This window comes from Triticum dicoccoides, chromosome 3A (genome assembly GCF_002162155.2).
Source record: "Triticum dicoccoides isolate Atlit2015 ecotype Zavitan chromosome 3A, WEW_v2.0, whole genome shotgun sequence".
Lineage (NCBI taxonomy): Eukaryota > Viridiplantae > Streptophyta > Magnoliopsida > Poales > Poaceae > Triticum > Triticum dicoccoides.
The window spans coordinates 318,534,357-318,553,679 of NC_041384.1; positions in this window are offsets into that span (position 1 = coordinate 318,534,357).

Sequence of the window (19,323 nt, forward strand, 5' to 3'; positions counted from 1 at the left end):
CGCCGCACACCGCCCGGAGCCGCCGCCCCGCCGCCTCGCGCCACCCACCGACCTGTCGGAGCCTCGCCGGAGCGCCGCTGCCGAGGTAGCCGCTGGCCAGTTTTTGAGAAAAAGCCGTTTCGTTTTTTTTGAAAACCCTAGTTTCCATTTTTTTTAAATAGATCAGTTTTTCTCTGGTTTATTTATTTAGCGAGCGCTGCTCGTCCGTTCGTTTTAACGAACACATTTTTCGTTTAGTTCCTGTTAACGAACGTTCGTTCGTTAACCTGTTCGTCATTTTTCTTTTCTCGGATTAAATCCGCGGTTTTTCTGATCGCGATTTCTGATCCGATGTTCGTTTTAGTTTAACTTTTCGCTCGTTTATCGGAATCAGGCGATTCAAGCGCCTGGAGTTTCGTCTCGAAACCCTCTTTCCGTTTAACCAACTCAAACAAGTTCTTGCCACTGTAAAAATTGCCCTAGATCCAAAATAGTAAACGAAGTTTGTTTCTTTTATCGTTTGTCTTTCGTTGCTTTGTTCGATTTGATTCTTTTTGCCAATCGGAGTTCTTAAGTTGAACTTTCTAGTTAGATCTCTTATTCGAGTTTTACCTGTGCATTAGTGGAGTACTTATTGTATGCTTGTTTGTTTGTGATAGAGTACCTCGAGTGCGCCGCTTGCTACTTCGAATCACTAGGTTTTGTGGATCATCAGCAAGGCAAGTAACACTTTGATCATACCTCCTACTACCCAGTTTTATTGCATTAGATCTATCCTCACACATTGCATGATTAGGATCTAATTAAATTGTGGGTTTGGGAAGTAGTTGAGGTAGAACCTATTACCTGTTTATTATCAAACCTTTGGGAGTTACTTCTACGTTTGCTTATTATGCCATGCTATGCTAGTAGACGTGGATTGGGTGAGTGTATCCATGACAGATGTGAGATTTGTTAAATTATCGGTTTATCTAAGGTGGCAACTTAAATACACATCTGGGTGGATTGAGGCACCTGGGTATTCCAGTGATTGCCTGTTTTTCTTTTGGACCACCACCCAGGCTCAAAGGGATCATGAGATTATTCATGCTAAAACTTCTGTGTGCAGCCAAAAGCTATTGCTCTAGCATAGTTGACTAAGTCGTGCTAACTCTTACAGTGGTAGACTAGCAGATGTAGGGGATGTAGGTTGGTACGGTCTACCCATTCGTAAGGTGCTAGCACTTCTGAAAGTCTATGTCTCGGTCATCCGTTTCTCAAACACCATGTAATGCGAGAAATCCAACGGAGGAGATCGAGTCTTGTGGGGAAAAGTGCGCAAACCTCTGTAGAGTGTATAAACTAATCATGGTTAGCCGTGTCCCTGGTTATGGACATCTTGAGTATCTAGTACGTGGATTATCATGTGAATCTCAACATGTTACTCTAAATTAATTTTGTTGGGTTTTGTTTAATGATGATGCTTAATTGGGATTGAGAATGCTGTCAACCATTCTCAATGTTTAACAACTACCATGATAGTTAACTAAAATTTATTCCCTTGCAGTAGGGAAAAATTGGCTTTACGCAAAAACTGTAACCATAGAGCTTTCCACCAGCCATATATGCATATAGTATAGCCTATTTCATTCCATTACTCTCGATGTGTTACATTGCCAGCATATTCCACGTGCTGACCCGTTTCGGGCTGCAACGTTAATGTTCCAGACTTTTCAGATGATGATTAAGGTGCCTTTAGGTCGTGGTTCTATACTCAATGATGCCGTTGGAGTTGATGGACTCACTTATCTTCCAAGCCTTCCGCTGTTATCGTTTTTAGATGGCCTTAAGCCATTATTATTGTAATAAGTTCTCTTTTGAGACTCTTGATGTAATAAGTGTGTGATTGCTACTCTGTTATAAATCCTTCAAGTACTGTGTGGTGTCAGCATTACTGATCCATGGATGACACCTGAGCACAGAGATTGGACCGTTTGAGGTCTGCTCGCTACATTACATTCAAGCATAACACAAGACCGTGTTCACTTCCTAGACTCCGCCAAAAAGAGACCTCCATGTCTACACTCGGTTGATGAATTTTAATTAAGTCAAGTTTAAAGTTCTCTACAACCGGATATTAACAAATTCCCATCTGCCACATAACCACGGGCACGGCTCTCAAAACTTTATACCCTGCAGGGGTGTCCCAACTTAGCCCATCACAAGCTCTCACGGTCAACGAAGGATATTCCTTCTCCCATAAAGACGCGTTCAATCTCTGAGTCCCGATTACAAGACATTTCGACAATGGTAAAACAAGACCAGCAAAGTCGCCCGATGCGCCGACAAATCCCGATAGGAGTCGCACGTATCTCGTTCTCAGGGAACACCAGATGAACACTGTGTACGGCGACCGAAGATACCCCAAGTTGCCTTGGGGCGGCACCGCAAGTGGCTCTATTTTGGACCAACACTCAGAGGAGCACTGGCACGGGGGTGAAAATAAAGATGACCCTTGAGTCTGCAGAACCCAAGGGAAAAAGGCTTAGGTGGAAAATGTAGAACCAAGGTTGGGCCTTGCTGGGGGAGTTTTATTCAAGGTGAACTATCAAGGGGTTCCCATAACACCCAACTGCGCAAGGAACGCAAAATCAAGGAACATAACACCTGTATGACGGAAACTAAGGCAGCAAGAGTGCAACAAAACACCAGGCATAAGGCCGAGCCTTCCACCCTTTACCAAGTACATAGATGCATTAAATTAAATAAGAGATAATGTGATATACCAACATATCCATGTTCCAACATGGAACAAACTTCAACTTCACCTGCAACTAGCAACGCTATAAGAGGGGCTGAGAAAAAGCGATAACGTAGCCAAACAACGGTTTGCTAGGAGGGTGGGTTAGAGACTTGACAGGGCAATATGGGAGGCATGATATAACAAGTGTTAGGTAGCACGACATAGCAATAGAACAAACAACTATCAAGCAAAGGTAGAAGTGATTTCGAGGGTATGGTGATCTTGCCTGAAATCCCGCAAGGAAGAAGAACGAGTCCATGAAGAAGACAAACGGACTTAGTCGAACTAATCCTCACAACTCCGGAACGAAACCGAAGCTAACAAGAGAAGAAAACCGGAAAGAAGCAAGCCACATGGTAAACCAACAAGCATAAACATAGCATGTCCGGTTTAATTATGCATGGCATGGCAAAGTGCACAAACAATACTAAAAATTAAGTGGAGCTCAATATGCAACGAGTTGCTTATTGACAAAACACCACACTCATTTATTTAGTTCTCTCCTGTTTATGTACCCAACAATATTAAATGTTGATAAACATGGCAAGAGGTGAGGCAAAAGTAAACTACACATTTTAGGCAATTTTAATTAAGGACGGAAACAACAAATAACAATTCCGGTAAATGCCCACATGTCATTTAGCAATTTAAGCAAACAACAATTTAAACATTCTTGATGTTGTTATCATGATGCGGATGACATTTACAAGTTTTATGCAATTTCTATGAAAATCTTGATAAGAGCATGTTATGAAGCATTTTTCATCGTGGCGGAAACAAAAGGGGTGCCACGGCAACGAATCCAAAAATGATGCCACGGAAACATATCGGTTCCGATAGCTCATGGAGATACCGGTGCAAAGGAAGTGTGGCGGGAGCGTGCAAAAGATGGTGGAGTGAATACCAGGTTCCCACGGGTGGAAGGCATGGCAACGAGGAGGAAAAACTAACATTCACGGGCGAATACAACATCTAAACATGCATCTCATACAACACACATGCATTCGTCCATAGTGATCACCTCAGCGGTATACCTTCAAAGCATGCGTTTCGAGGCAGTTCGGGTTTGGTGCAAAGTAGAGGAAGTAGACGTTCTCGGGGCGTTCGTAGTGGAGGTACTCGTACACGGCGTCGGTAATGGAAGTAGTGGTACACGTTTCGTAGATGTTCGGGGTCACGGCGAGGAACTTAACATCCACGAGGTCTTCGAGGGTCGACGGTAGTGGTACACACGAAGGTAGTCGAACTTGACGTATCCGAGCCCCTTCAGGGTCTTCATGGTACTTGGGGTCTTCGGACTTGTCGGTCTCAATTCTTGCACCTATAGTGGTACATGTGGTCAGTACTCGGCCTTGGCGGGTCATCGAAGCCAGCGGCGGTCGAGATACTTGGCGTCCAAGTGGGCTCCAATGTACTTGACGAAATCCACATCAGATGTAGTCGTTCATATTAGAAGATGGAGTTGGCACGACCAAAATTTTCAAGGTTCATCGTGTACTTGACATTTCGGTGATGTAGTCGAATTTGCCGGTCTTGCTGAACTGAAGGGCATCAAGGGACTAGCAAAGATCCTGCCTCGAAAGGTCACCGAAGGTGCATGGAGGTAGCTCGAGCTGCTGGTCGTCGGGGCATGGCCAAGCAGCAGCTCGAAGAAGTGGCCGGTGTTGGCCTTGGCATGAAGCAGGGGAGGCGAGCAGGCAATGGAACATGGCCAGAGCGGAGCAGAGCAGCAGCAAGGAGGAGAAGGGAGCAGGGGCACGCCGGAGGTGGAGTGGCGCCTGGTCGATGAGAAGGCGGGGCCGCGGGCATCCAGGGCCTCGACGAAGGGGTCGGGCGCGAGGCTCCTATGGCGGAGGCGACGAATGGGCGGCGGCCATGGCTGTGAGGTGAAACGGCGGAGAAGGCGGCGGGGCACGACACACTAGCCAGCAGCAGGGTGGCCGGGCAGCGCGTGGGACCACATTGAGAGTGAGGGGCGGCGCAAGGCGTTGGCTCGTCTGTGGGATCCATGGCAGCTATGGGCGTGCCGGCGTCGGGGATGAGCGCAGCTCCTCAGGGAAGGCGAGGGCACAGGAGGTGAAGTCGAGGGAGAGTGGGGGTCGAGCAGGAGGCGCGAGCTCCTCTCAGTCTCTCTTCCTGGCGGCGCGAGGAGGGAGGAGAGGTTGCGAGGGGATCGGCTAGGGTTAGGTTGGTTATCGAGAGTTTAGGTGGGCTTCGGTGCCAATGGGCCGGCTGGGCTATGCTGGAATCCCTATCCCTCTTAATTATCTTATTATCCTTTAGCAGAAAAAAAGAAAGAAAGAAAAGAGAGAAATGAAAGATTAGGGAAGGAACTTGGGCAGGGGATAAATTTCTTGAGCTCCCAAAAATATTCATGTTCCAAGAAACTAGAAAAGAGTACACATGTGAAGTTTGAATTCAAACTCATTTGAATTTAATTCAAATGAGTGTGAGCAGGAAGTTATTATTCGATAGGTCCAAAATTTATGAGAACTTTGGTGAAGCTCGGGAAAGTGACGAAAGGATTTGTGGGAAAAGTCTGAGGTTAAGAATATTGAGATAGAAAAGGCATGGAATTAAATTGCACGTGTGTTTTGAGTGATCCCAAACTAATGGAATATATTTTTAATATCTCCATAAATATTAGGAGGATATGTTATAAAGAGAAATCACCATGTGAGTTCCCTCGATTTAAATGGATCAGAAATCCATGCAATTTATTTAAGTGAGTTTTAGTTAGCTTTAAGAAAAAAGATGGCATGATGACATGATGCCATGCAAAATATGCAATGATGAATGCAACAAGCAAAACAAACCACATGAAGAACAAAGAAAAACATGGAAGGCTTCTAGAGCGTCGGTCTTGGGGCTTCACATGTTAGATGTCAATCTAACGGCAATTGTGCTTCTACAGTCTCTGATCTTCCTGCTCTAGCGGCCCAAACCAACCCCGGCGAAACCGCCTGCTCCCGCCTCCCATGGCCGATTGTGCTGCTGGGCAGGCCTCACGGCCCCACCATACTCGCATCCCTGGCCTGTCTATCCCTCTACTCACCCACACCTCCTATTTTTTTTCCGGTGACAACAGCTGAAATAGTCAACCCTCATACTCCCCACCGCGTGGGCAGCCACTGCCGTATCTTCCCCGGCTCCATGTCGTCCCTTTCGTAGGCCTCACCGTCGTCCACCGCCCTGGTGCTCTCGACGTGGCGTGGTTAACATGGTCAATGAACAACATCCATCGGAAGTGGATAGTATGTGGAGAGGCTGACAGTTGGGTCCACGGCTGCACACAAGGAAATGCCTCCTTATTACATGCAAACTAATGATTCGTCCACCTGACATCTGGGACCCACCGGAAGGGCCTGTGTATTTCACGAAAAACACGTTCCCCCGCTGATAGCTCGGGCCCACCAGCTATATCTTCGCATGCAAGGAAGTGCCTCCTTATTACGCACAAAAAAATGAATACCCCCTGCGTGGGAGGCCGACTTGTTGGCCTACTAAGTTGACGAGGACGGAGGGCTTTGTCAACTTAGTCAATATGAACGATTCTAGCTCCAGTTACCGTACGATGTCCATCCAACGGCCGTAGTGCTTCTTCAACTTCTGGTCTTCTTGCTCCAGCCGCCCAAACCAGCACCGGTTGTGCAGCGTGCTCCTGCCTCATGTGGCCGTCTGTGATGCTGCGGAGGCCTCACCACCCCCTACTACTCCCATCGCTGGCCAGCCCATCCACCTGTACTCACCCACACACCCTGTTATTCTGCAGCGACGGCAGCCTCACACCGCAGCCGAACCAGTGAACCCTCGTACTCCTCTCCGCGTGGGCTTCCACTGCCGCGTCTTCCCCGGCTCTGCATCATCCCCTTCCTAGGCCTTGCCTTCGTCCACCGCCGTGGTGCTCTCGGCGCGGCGTGGTCAACGTGGTCACGGAACGACTTCCATCGGAAGAGTACTGTACGTGGAGAGGCTGACAGCTGGGTCCACGGCCGCAGCAAGGAAGTACCTCCTTATTACGCGCAAAATAAATATTCCTCCACCTGATAGTAGGGACCCACAGGACGGGCCATCGTATTTCCTTAAAAAAATGTTTCCCCCTGACTTCTGGGACCCACCAGCTACATCTTCGCATGCAAGAAAGTGCCTGACAGTCGGGACCCACCTGGTCGAAGCGTACATAGCGTTGTCATTCTGGTCGTGAACGTGTACGTACATATGATCGTTCTATCTGCAGGCTGCAGCGATGAACCATGGCCATGCAAGGAAGGGCACGTATCGTTTTAGAGGCGCGCACATGTTGTAGTGGAGGCGTGCATGTAGCATGTACACGTACGTACAGCGGCCAGGGTGCAAGAAAGTAAATACGGCCACGTACGTACATACGGGCGGGGTCTCGAATGCCTACTCGTGCATACGTACGATAGGGCTCGTGTACATGGCTGTGGCTGGGTCGGAACGGAGAAACTGCGTCATCGTCGTGTTCATAGGGAGGCAACGGAATGTGTCGTGTTCATCGGGAGGCAACGGAACATGTGCTGTTCATCAGGAGCCAACCGGCTTGGACGGAATAGGCGATGGAAATGAGGCCTGGCGTACCGTAGAATAGAGAAAACGGCCTTGTGTTCGATCGGCCATGGTGGAAACGGGATCCTGTTCATCGGGAGGGGTCTGGCGTACCGCAAAATGGAGGAAACGGACCTCCTACGGTCGAAAGGGGGTCTTGTTGATCGGGAGGGGTGTGGCGTACCGCAAAACGGAGGAAACGGACTTGTGTTGGAGCGCTACAGTCGAAATGGGGGTCCTCTTCATCGGGAGGGGTGTGGCATACCACAAAACAGGACTCCACGGGATACTGTTCATCTCCACCGTCGACCTCCTCCAGCCTCCACCTGCGACTGTTCATCCACGGGCTCCGGTTCATCCAGCCTCCACCAGCTATAGTTCAACCAGCCCTCTCCACGGGGTCCTGTTCAACCACACCTCCATCGGCTACTGTTAATCCAGCCCTCCACTGGCTACAGTTCAACTAGCCCTCCACCGGCTACTATTCAACCAACCCTCCACGGGGTCCTATTCATCCAGCTCTCCACGGGGTCCTGTTCATCCACTGGCTCCATCAATCAGTGTACTGTTCATCCAGCGCCAACGGCCTCTACTACCACGGGTTCCTGTTCATCCAACCCCCATCGGGAACTGTTCATCCAAACCCCCCAACAATGCTCACTATTCATCCAGAGGCAGCATCGATCGGCTTCAGTTAGCAGCACTAGCAAAGGAATCGCTCGATCGGGTTCAGTTAACAGCCATCGATCGATAGCATGGGTTGAGTAACGCGTAGCCTGTAGTGCAATCGCTCGGTTTCAGTTAGAGCCCAACGCTTCGCTCGGGTTCAGTTAGAGCGCAACGCCTCACACACGCGCGCGTACGTACGAGAGAAACGCGCATCGCTCAGCCCCCGACCAGCCACCGTAACCGGGAACTCCCCGATATTTTCCTCGCCCCCGCTTCCACCATGGTTTTTCCATCATGGACGGCCCAAAGAATGTCATGCAGCTACGTCTCCGGCCCACCCAGGATGAGAAGCCCATTTTCTATCATGATTTTTTGACATAGAAGTAGGACCCCACCACACATCTATGATGATACCGGGTTTTGTCACAATTATTATCATAGAAGTGTCATAAGTATGACAGAAAAAATTCATTCGGCCCAAAATGTCACGGATGTGTCCTTTTTTTGTAGTGTAAGTATAAATCTATCGTGATTTTTTCCGCATTACGCGAAGGACCGGTCTCCACCCGGGCAGGCGTCTATGTAGAGATCCGACCTCAAACGGTCAAATCTCTATGCATAAGTTTCATCCCTAGATCGGTAATGCTGACACACACAATACTTGAAGGATTTATAGCAGAGTGGCAATCACACACTTATTACATTGAATTTCTCAAAAGAGAACTTATTACAATAAATATGACCTAAGGCCATCTGAATAAGATAGCAGCGGAAGACATGGAAGATAAAGTGAGTCCATCAACTCCAACGACATAGCTGAGTGCACGACAACGACCTAGCGCACCTTACTCTTTGTCTGAAAAGTCTGCAACATGACATGTTGCAGCCCGAAATGGGTCAGCACATGGAATATGCTGGCAAGATAACACAGTAGAGCAATGAACATGTAAATGCTACCACTACATGCATATATGGCTGGTGACGGCTCTATGGTTATAATGTTTTTGCGAAAAGCCAATTTTTCACTACCACAAAGGAATATATATTTAACTATCATGGTAGTTGAAAAAACATTGAGAATGGTAAATCCCCATCTCAATCCCAATTGAAAGTAATTATCATCCCAACAAATTAATTTAGAGTGATGAGATCAACATGATAATTCAAGAACCAGATACTCAAGATGTCCATAACCGGGGACACGGCTAACCAGGATTAGTTTGTACACTCTGCAGAGGTTTGCACACTTTTCCCCACAAGACTCGATCTCCTTCGTTGTATTTCTCTCACTGCATGGTGTTTGAGAAACGGATGACTGAGACACAGTCTTTCCGAAGAGGTCCCCTTAACCGATAGATAGGCCGGTACACCTACAATCCCCTACATCTGCTAGGCCATCATGGAAAGGTTTCCCACAACTTACTCAAGTATGCCAGAGCCCATAATGGCTTGTGGCTGCACACGGAAGTTTCTATCATGAATGATCTTAGGATCCCTTTGAGCCTGGGCGGTGACCCAAAAAGGACAGCACTGGTATATCCCAGGTGCCCGCCACCAATCCATCCATATGTGTGTTTAAGTAGCCACCTTAAGTAATCCTTTAATTAATAATCTCACATCCGTCATGGATACACTCAAACTCAATCCACGTCTACGAGCATAGCGTGGCAATATAAGCATAACGTAGAAGTAACTCCCAGGGGTTTGATAATAAAAAGGGTAATAGGTTGTACCTCATCATCTACTTCCCAAAACCCACATGTTTGAGGGATTGAGCTAATGCATAAAAACTGGGTAATAAAGTGGTATGATTAATGTGTTACTTGCCTTGCTGATGATCCACAAAACCTAGTGACTCGTAGTAGCACGCTGCCCTGTTCGGAATTCCATCGGAAACAAATAATAGCATACATAAGCACTCAAGCCAAGATTCAAGGGTAAAACTTCAAATAAGAATATCCAAACTGAAAGTTCAACTGAAGAGGTTCGCTTTGCAAAAAGAATCAATCAAAACGGAGATACGGTACTGAAACTACGGTCCAAAGAACTTTGGAAACAAATCTGCTTGAAACCAAAGTTTAATTTGTCAAAACCTTGTTCAAGTTGATTAACCAGAAAGAGGGTTTCGAAACAAAGATTTTGGCATTGGTTTCACTTGATTTGGACAAACGGTTAAGAAAGGGCGAGGATTTGAAGATCAAGGGCTAGTCTGCGATAAAAATAATCGTGGATAGGTCCCTGGCCGAAAATAAACAAAAAGAAAAGACTAACAAACGAACGTTCGATGTCTGAACCTAACCGGCGAACAACATTCATTAAAATGAACGAACGGACAAGCATCCGCTAAATAAATAAAATGAAGAAAAACCGAATGGATCTAAATAAATAAAAAAACCAATCTAGGGTTTTGAAGAAAAACCGGACGGTTTTTTTACCTAAGCTGAAAAAAACGGCGACGGATCCGGCGGCTCGAGTCCGGTGAATGGGCGGCATGGGGCGGCGGCTCCGGCGGCAAGGCGACAGCGGCGTGGCAGCAGGATGTGGCGGCGGCGCTAGGCGGCAGTGGCGGCAGCTAGCAGCAGCGGCGGCACGACGGCGGCAGCGGCGTGCGGCGGCGCGGCTCAGGCGGCAGGGCGCGGTTAGGGTGGCGGGCGGTGTGGGGCGGAGGGGCGGCGGCTCCGGCCTTTAAAGGCCCGAGGGAGGCTGTCCCGCGGGAGGGGGCGGCCGGCGGCGTGGCGGCATCGGACTCCTTCGGGAGTCCGTCTCGGGGAAGACGGGGACGGCAGCGCGGGGTGTGGGCCAGCTAGGCTTCGGCCCAGTCGGTCCGGAACATTATTTTTTAAATAGATTCTGCCGAGAAAAAAATCCTAAATAAATAAAAATAAAAATGTAAAAATGCGAAAACAAATTATCACCGTCTAAATAAAATATTTGGAACTAAGTGAACATTTTCTTGGCCTAAAAATGAAATTTTGAAAAATGCATATTTTTCTAAGTCAAATAAAATAGCAATAAAATCCAAATAAAATAATTTATTTGATTTTAATAATTTTCCTCCAATATTTCATTTATTTTGGAGAAGTCATATTATCTTCTCTCATACATTTTTAATATTGGAAATATTATTTGGAGAGAAAAATAATTAAAACCAAAGTGATCCACTTTTCAATATGTGAGAAAATTCAAATATGAAAACAATAAAATCCCCAACGCTCTCCGTGGGTCCTTGAGTTTCTTAGGATTTTGGGATCAGAAAGCCAAAATGCAAATAAAATATGATATGCATATGATGACCTATGTATACCATTCCAAGTTAGAAATTTGGGATGTTACAGTCTACAGCACCCAAGTTTTGATAATCAAATAATACCTGGGGCTACGCCTACAATCTTATTGTCAAACTCCTATGGCTAAGCGAGAGTGATAAAGCCACATAGTTTGATTTCCTGGTTCACCGCGCTAACACCTCCTTCAAGGACCAAGCCGTTGGGTCAAGTGTGTCCAGGTGCTATTCCAAACACCCCCGTGCTACCCACGTGGGGGCTGAAGCCGATGACTGGCCAACTCTCAGATACCGTAAACATCCGCACAGGAGGAAAAGAATTAGAGGTAAAACAAGCAACATATTATACATAAGCCTTGTTTCATAATACAAAATTCGGGCAACACGGGTACATTCATTCGAAAATAATGTCCTTCGAACACTGGCCCTCTACAATGAGGGAACCTTCCAAGACTTCATCAAAATACCGCTTGGGCATGCGGTGCTCCTTGCCTATGGGCGGTCCCTCGGTTGCTAGCTCGACGGTGTTCTTCTTCACCCACTATAGCTTGACACGGGCGAAGGCCATCCAGGCACCTTCGGTACAGACTGACCGCTTTATGGCATCCAGCCGGGGGCAGACACTGACTAGCCGCTTCACGAGCCCGAAGTAACTGCCGGGAATGGGCTCGGCGGGATAGAGATGGATTATAATATCCATCATAGCTAATCCGGCTAACCTATGCAGTTCGGTCAACTATTTCAGCTGATCGCTGAGGAGTACCGGATGCTCTGGCGCAAGGTACTACTACCATAACAGCTTGGAAGAACTCCGCAACATCAGCAATACTCCAGGACAGATCTGCAAACGCTCCTGGAGAACTCCAAACCCGGGTCAGTAAGAGGTACCTTCTCCTCACAAATTTTCTCTGCATATTAAAGGCCTTACCCGCCATGATCTTCTTGGCCTCTTGAATCTCCCGGCAGGCGCCTTGGTCTTCAACCCGGGCCTCCTGCGAACTTTGGAGGGCCTTAGCAAGTACGGAATCTTGACCTACATTCTTGCGATCCAAGGAATCACATTCTCTTATGGCATCCCTGAGCTCTTGCTGAACCTCCTCCACCCTTGATTCATGCTTTTGGCGGGTGGCTCATTCCTCCTCCACCTCCTTCTTGCCTTCGGCCAGCGCATTCTTGAGGGTCTCGACCTCAGGCGCATCAACTGTAGTCATAATTACAAAACTCAGCAAGATAACAAAACAACAAGTCATATCATTTCAGATGTGAACAGGTATCACATACCTTGCTTCTCCTCCAACTGTTTGTTGCTACGGATGAGCTCTTCCTCGGCCCGCTCCAGCCTCCTCTTTAGTTCGGATACTTCGGTGGTATGAGCGGTTGCCACCAACTTTGAAGCCTGTTTGTTCAAACAGACATGTATGATCATATCCTATGAAATATTCGATCCTCTGTTCTGCCTTTCTTCACGAACGCCGAACAGAGTCTCAGGGGCTACTAACTATACACAGGCATCTTTTTTATATAGCTAAAAAGTACTACATCCCATACCTCAAAGCCTGTTAAAAGGCTGGTGTAGGCTTCGCTCAATCCGTTTTTAGCGGACTGGACCCTTTCCACTATCGTACCCATAAGGGTACAATGCTCCTCCACAATGGAAGCGCTCTAAAGTGCTTCCACCAGATTGTCCAGAGCCTCTGGATAGACAGAGGTCGCTGGTGGAGTTGATGCGCCCCCTTCCTACAAAGGAGGCCTCTCATATGATCCCGGAGCTGTGTGGGTCTCCAGAATGACATTCGGCTGGGGGCTGGACAGGGCTTGGCCCCCGTCGCTAGTCTCCATGGGGGTCGGTTCCCTCATGTTCTCGGCAGCAGAGGTATTACCCTCTGGCGCCACCCTGACAGTTTCACACCTTTCTATGGCCTGGAAGGGTCCCTTGGGACAACACTTCGCTGTTGTCCGTAGTAGTGGGAGGGGAGGCTGGCGGAGGCGACTCACTCTCCGTCATGGTCGAACCCACTGAATTCCCAGAAGACAATAATCGCCGCGGGAGATCACGGGCCGGTCTATAATACGTGATTCTATGTGTTAGGATCATGAGGCATAAACCGGATATATACATTATCCTTAAATACTTACGATTCGGCCAAAGGCTTTGGACTGGGGTTCCATTTAGGGACGGCTTCGACGTCCGATTCCGAATCGTCTGAAAGGGAGAGTTTCCCCTTCTTGGACGCTTCTGCCTCTATTTCCGCGGAAGCCCCCCTTTTCTTCTTTCCGCCCTTAGGGGTAGAATTGCTCTCCTCCACTTCCTCCTCGTCTTCATCATGGGAGGAGACAACTCTAGTATCTTCGGATGATATGTTTGAAGTACCTTTCTGGCGAAGGCCACGTCGGACCTCCTTTTTCTTCTTCTTGGCCTTATTTTCCGGCGCCTAGTACGATGCCGGAACCAGCATATTCATCGGAAGAGGAATAGCTGGGTCTTCGGGCAGGGGAGTCGGACACCTGATCAGCCCTAGGGGACAAGGGGAAGGTGTTAACTTACTCTATGAATCCGCAAATCAAGGATATGATTAGAAATCTGAAAAACTCATTGGAGTGGCTGGATAAGCGTAGTCGTGGCTGAGGTCTTTGGTCGTTTGCGGACACGTCTTTCGGGTCTTAAAAAGCAGCTTCCATATATCTTCGTGCTCAGTGCCGAAGAACCGCTGCAATGTCTGGGGACTTGCCAGATCAAACTCCCACATATGGAGAGTCCAGCATTGACAGGGGAGAATCCGGCGAAACAGCGTCACCTAGATTACACTGGCAAAGCTGGTGTTCTTCTCCACCATGCTCTAAATGCACTTTTTTAGTGTCATCACCTCATCGGATGACGCCCAATCTAGGCCCTTCCTGAGCCATGACGTGAGCCACGTTGGTGGATCGGTTTTGAACTCAGGAGTGGCGGCCCATGTGGCGTCACGAGGTTCCGTAACGTAGAACCACTCATGTTGCCACCCCTTCACGGTCTCTATGAAGGTCCCCTTGGGCCAGGTGACATTACGGAGCTTGCTCACGATGCAGCCGCCGCACTCCACGTGTTAACCCTCGACCACCTTCGGCTCCACATTGAAGACCTTGAGCCATAGGCCGAAGTAGGAGGGGATGTGGAGGAATGCCTCGCACATGATGAATGCCGGGATATTGAGGAATGAATTTGGGGCCAGATCATGAAAATCTAGCCCGTAACAGAAAATGAGTTTGCGGACAAAAGGGTGGAGAGGAAACCCTAGCCCGCAAAAGAAGTGGGGAATGAATACTACCCTCTCATTGGGATTTGGAGTGGGAATGATCTTCTTTTTGGCACGGAGCCGATGGGCGATTTCCTTGGCTAAATACCCTGCTTCTCGGAGTTCCTTGATGTTCTCCTCCATGACGGAGGAGGCCATCCACTTTCCCTGTGCTCCAGATTCGGACATGGTCGGAGTGTTAGTTGGGAACAGAAGGGGTTGAAGCTAGGGCGCTTGAGCTCAAGTATAGACGGGCTTAGGAGGAAGAAGGCGTGGGGTAAAAGGTGGATCTTTATCTTCTTATAAAGGCAGTGAATGTCGAACGTCCCCCCATGAGCCTTAAAACTCGCCTATTCCCCAAGAGTCGTGCGAGTGGTATGGTTGGATTACCCCAATCCGTATTGATGAGAATCCCGCAATAAGGGGACACGATCTCTCCTTTGACAAGACATGTCAATGAATACTGCATCTCGACATGCGAGGCGGGAGGCTGAAAAATGGTTCGAAATAATAATAAGGCCGGAACACAATACCTCACCGAAAAAGTTATCAGAAGACATAACCTATTTTTGTTTAAGTATTTTGCCCTCGCAGTTCAGGGTTGTAACTATTGTACATCGCCGGATATAGTTCTTTTGATCAACTACTATGGAGTATTCGGAGGAGGAACCTGCCTTGCAATGCCGAAGACAATCTGCGCGCTGGACACATCGTCATTGAAGCCTGGTTTAGGGGCTACTGAGGGAGTCCTGGATTAGGGGGTCCCCGGGGGTCCGGGCTATGTGACGTGGGCTGTACTGGTGGGCCGTGAAGATACCAGATAGAAGGCTTGCCCCCGTGTCCGGATGGGATCCGTTTCTAAAACCTAAACCCTAAACCCTAACTCTCCATGGCGTGGAAGGTAAGCATGGCGTTCGGATATGAAGATTCCTTTCTCTATAAACCGAATCTATACAACCCTAGTCCCCTCCGGTGTCTATATAAACTGGAGGGTTTAGTCCGAAGAGACAATCATAATCATACATGCTAGACCTCTAGGGTTTAGCCATTATGATCTCGAGGTAGATCAACTCTTGTAACCCCTATACTCATCAAAGTCAATCAAGCAGGAAGTAGGGTATTACCTCCATTAATAGGGCCCGAACCTAGGTAAACATTGTGTTCCCTGCCTCCTATTAGCTTTGATACTTAGACGCACAGTTCAGGACCCCCTACCCGAGATCTGCCGGTTTTGACACCGACAGCAGCGCCTAGTGCCGTGCGGGCCACGACCATGGTGGACAGCCCGGGGCTGTGCGGCCGGGCCGCCTGCGAACCCACGCCAAGGGCTCCTCGTGTGAGTTCGTGATATGGGCAGCAATGCCTCTGCGCACTTGAATCCGGTTCTCGCGGTTCTTCGCTAAGGAGATGTTGCCGAGGGGGCCGCTCGAGTTGTGGTTGCAACATGCCGGGTGCTGCATCCTAGCCACGGGGGCGGAGGTCAAGGCCGTCCCTCTGGGCGGCATCTTTATGACCCAAGGATGCGGTGAGGTTGCCCGTGCCAGCTGCGTGGATGGGCCCCTCACAATCCACTTTGAGTACCATGGCGCCTCCACGCTGTTATTCATGGTCTTCGACAAGGAAGGCCGACGGCTGGAGTGCTGCCCCGGGGGAAGTAGCCCGCATGGCGTGGCCGCGGGCGTTGATCCTGCCCACGGCCTCGCCGACGGCTCCTCTAGCAACAACGACGACTCCTGGGAATCCAGCGTCTCTTCGAGCCTAGCAAGTCCCCGGAGTCCAGCGACGGCAGCTACGTGCCACCGAGCTCTCGTCGTGCCCGGAGCGTGGCAGTGGCATCCGCTCGATGTCGATGATGATCTGGATGGGGTTGGCGTCGGCCTCATGTGGCCCACCGTTGACGATGGTGTCGACGGTGATGCCCGTAGCAAGGGCTCCATGAAGTTTTGCTTCTTTTGTTCCTTGCGAGGAATAGAGACAAACCCCGCGGGGGTATGTAAAAATAGTCTTGTAATTCTTTTGCTTTGAAGTTTATTATTCCTAGTATGATCTTGCAATTATGTGTCTCGGTCTGGCATTGCTCTGCCTTTTCATTCTCGCGGTAGCTTCGCGCTCTACGCCGGTAGGTCCCAGTCCCCAGGCAGGCTTCAGCCATTTCTGGTAGGCCAGGTTGCGACGTCATGGTCAAGGCCAGGAGGTGAGCGGCCCGAGGTCCGGTAAGAGCTCCTAAGGCGCGATGCTCAAGAGGTCCCTGTCGGATTATGGGTTTTGGCAAACCCTTAAGGTTCGAACTCTAGGGTGCGCACAAAGATCTCTCTCCCCCTAGCTTATGCTCTCGCCACAATCACAAAGCCTAGCTCGCCGGACCCACAGAACAAGGGACACAAGAGTTTATACTGGTTCAGGCCACCGATGTGGTGTAATACCCTACTCTAGTGTGGTGTGGTGGATTTCCTTGTAGGCTGACGATGAACAAGTAAAGGGAAGAACAGCCTCCTGAGGAGAGTTGTTGTTAAGCTCGATGAGCTTGTGTGTGTGTGTGTGTGTGTGGATGGTCTGGTTGTTCTCAGACGAGATGAGATGCCTCCTACGGTGGTGGCTAGTCCTATACATTGAGGCCCGAGTCCTCTTCCCAAATATTAGGCGGGAAGGGATCCCACAACGACCAATTTGAAAAGGGGGACAACCAGTACAAGTCATCCTTACAAAAGGTGGTCTTCGCCTACCAAAGGCTTTGGTGGTGACGCCGTCGTGGGCTCCGCGGTGACCTCTGTCTCGCCATCCTACTGGTTTGGTCTCGTTGCACCAATATGGAAACCTTTGCCTAACGCCTCGGGAATCCTCGTCTATGCCTTCCCCTTTAGCACCAAAGAGGCAACCGGTACTCTGCGCCCGCCCGGCACCCGCCTGGCCTTGGTTGTCATGGCTCACATCATGCGAACCTAGCGAGGTGCCCCTCGCCTTGATTTCTGCGCTCCTCGCGAGCCATCCTAGTGAGGCTGCCCCTGAGGAGGTCTTATGTCGCCCGCCTCGCGAGGCTTGGCCCCTCGCCAAGGTCTTGAGTGTTTGCTGATGAAGATGGGCCATACCAGGACATTGGATGTGCCACGCCCTGGGTCGCAGGCAGGCAAGTCTGGCTATCTGTAACACCCTCGATGCGGCTATATCTCCCACATGTCGAAGCACGACTTAGAGGCATAACCGCATTGAAAGCAATGTCGCAAGTGAGGTAATCTTCACACAACCCATGTAATACATAAGGGAAAGAGATACATAGTTGGCTTACAATCGCCACTTCACACAAAACATGAATAAAGCAGTACATCATCCAAATACAATCAAGGTCCGACTACGGAACCAAAATAAAAGAAGAACCCCAAAAGCGACAAGGTCCCCGATCGACCCCAACTGGGCTCCAATACTGATCAGCTAGAACAAAACAACACAAAGGACAAGATCTTCATCGAGCTCCTCCTTGAGCTTGGTTGCGTCATCTGCACGGTTCAACGGCACCTGCAAGCTGGTTTTGGAAGTATCTGTGAGCCATGGGGACTCAGCAATTTCACACCCTCACGATCAAGACTATTTAAGCTTATGGGTAAGGTAAAGGTATGAGGTGGAGCTACAGCAAGCGACTAGCATATATGGTGGCTAACATACGCAAATGAGAGCGAGAAGAGAAGGCAAAGCACGGTCGATAAAAGTATGATCAAGAAGTGATCCTAAAACAACCTACGTCAAGCATAACTCCAACACCGTGTTCACTTCCCGGACTCCGCCGGAAAGAGACCATCACGGTTACACACGCGGTTGATGCATTTTAATTAAGGTCAACTTCAGGTTTTCTACAACCGGACGTTAACAAATTTCCATCTTCCCATAACCGCGGGCATGGCTTTTGAAAGTTCAAAACCCTGCAGGGGAGTCCCAACTTAGCCCATGACAAGCTCTCACGGTCAACGAAGGAATAGACCTCCTCCCGAGACGTTCCGATCAGACTCGGTATCTCGGTTCTTCAAGACACTTCGACAGGTTAAAACAAATCCAGCAACCGCCCGAATGTGCCGACAAATCCCGATAGGAGCTGCACATATCTCTTTCTCAGGGCACACTCAGATTGTCTTAGGTACGGGTAGGCCAGCCCAGAGTTGCCCCTGGTGGCCACCGGCAGCTGACAGGTTGGACCAACACTCAGAGGAGCACTCGCCCGGGGGGGGGGTAAAATAATGATGACCCTCAGGAGTGCGACTCCCAAGGGAAAAGAAAAGGCTAGGTGGCGAATGGTAAAACCAAGGTTGGGCATTGCTGGAAAAGCTTTAATCAAGGCGAACTATCAAGGGGTTCCCATTATAACCCAACCGCGTAAGGAACGCAAAATCCAGGAACGTAACATCAATATGACAGAAACTAGGGCGGCAAGAGTGGAACAAAACACCAGGCATAAGGCCGAGCCTTCCACCCTTTACCAAGTATATAGATGCATTAATTAAATAAGAGATATTGTGATATCCCAACAAGTAAACATGTTCCAACAAGGAACAACGTCTCCATGTTCCAACAAGGAACAAACTTCAATCTTCACCTGCAACTAACAACGCTATAAGAGGGGCTGAGCAAAGCGGTAACATAGCCAACCAATGGTTTGCTAGGACAAGGTGGGTTAGAGGCTTGGTTCAACAATATGGGAGGCATGATAAGCTAGTGGAAGGTATCGCAGCATAGGCATAGCAAAAGAGCGAGCAACTAGCAAGCCAAGATAGAAGTGATTTCGAGGG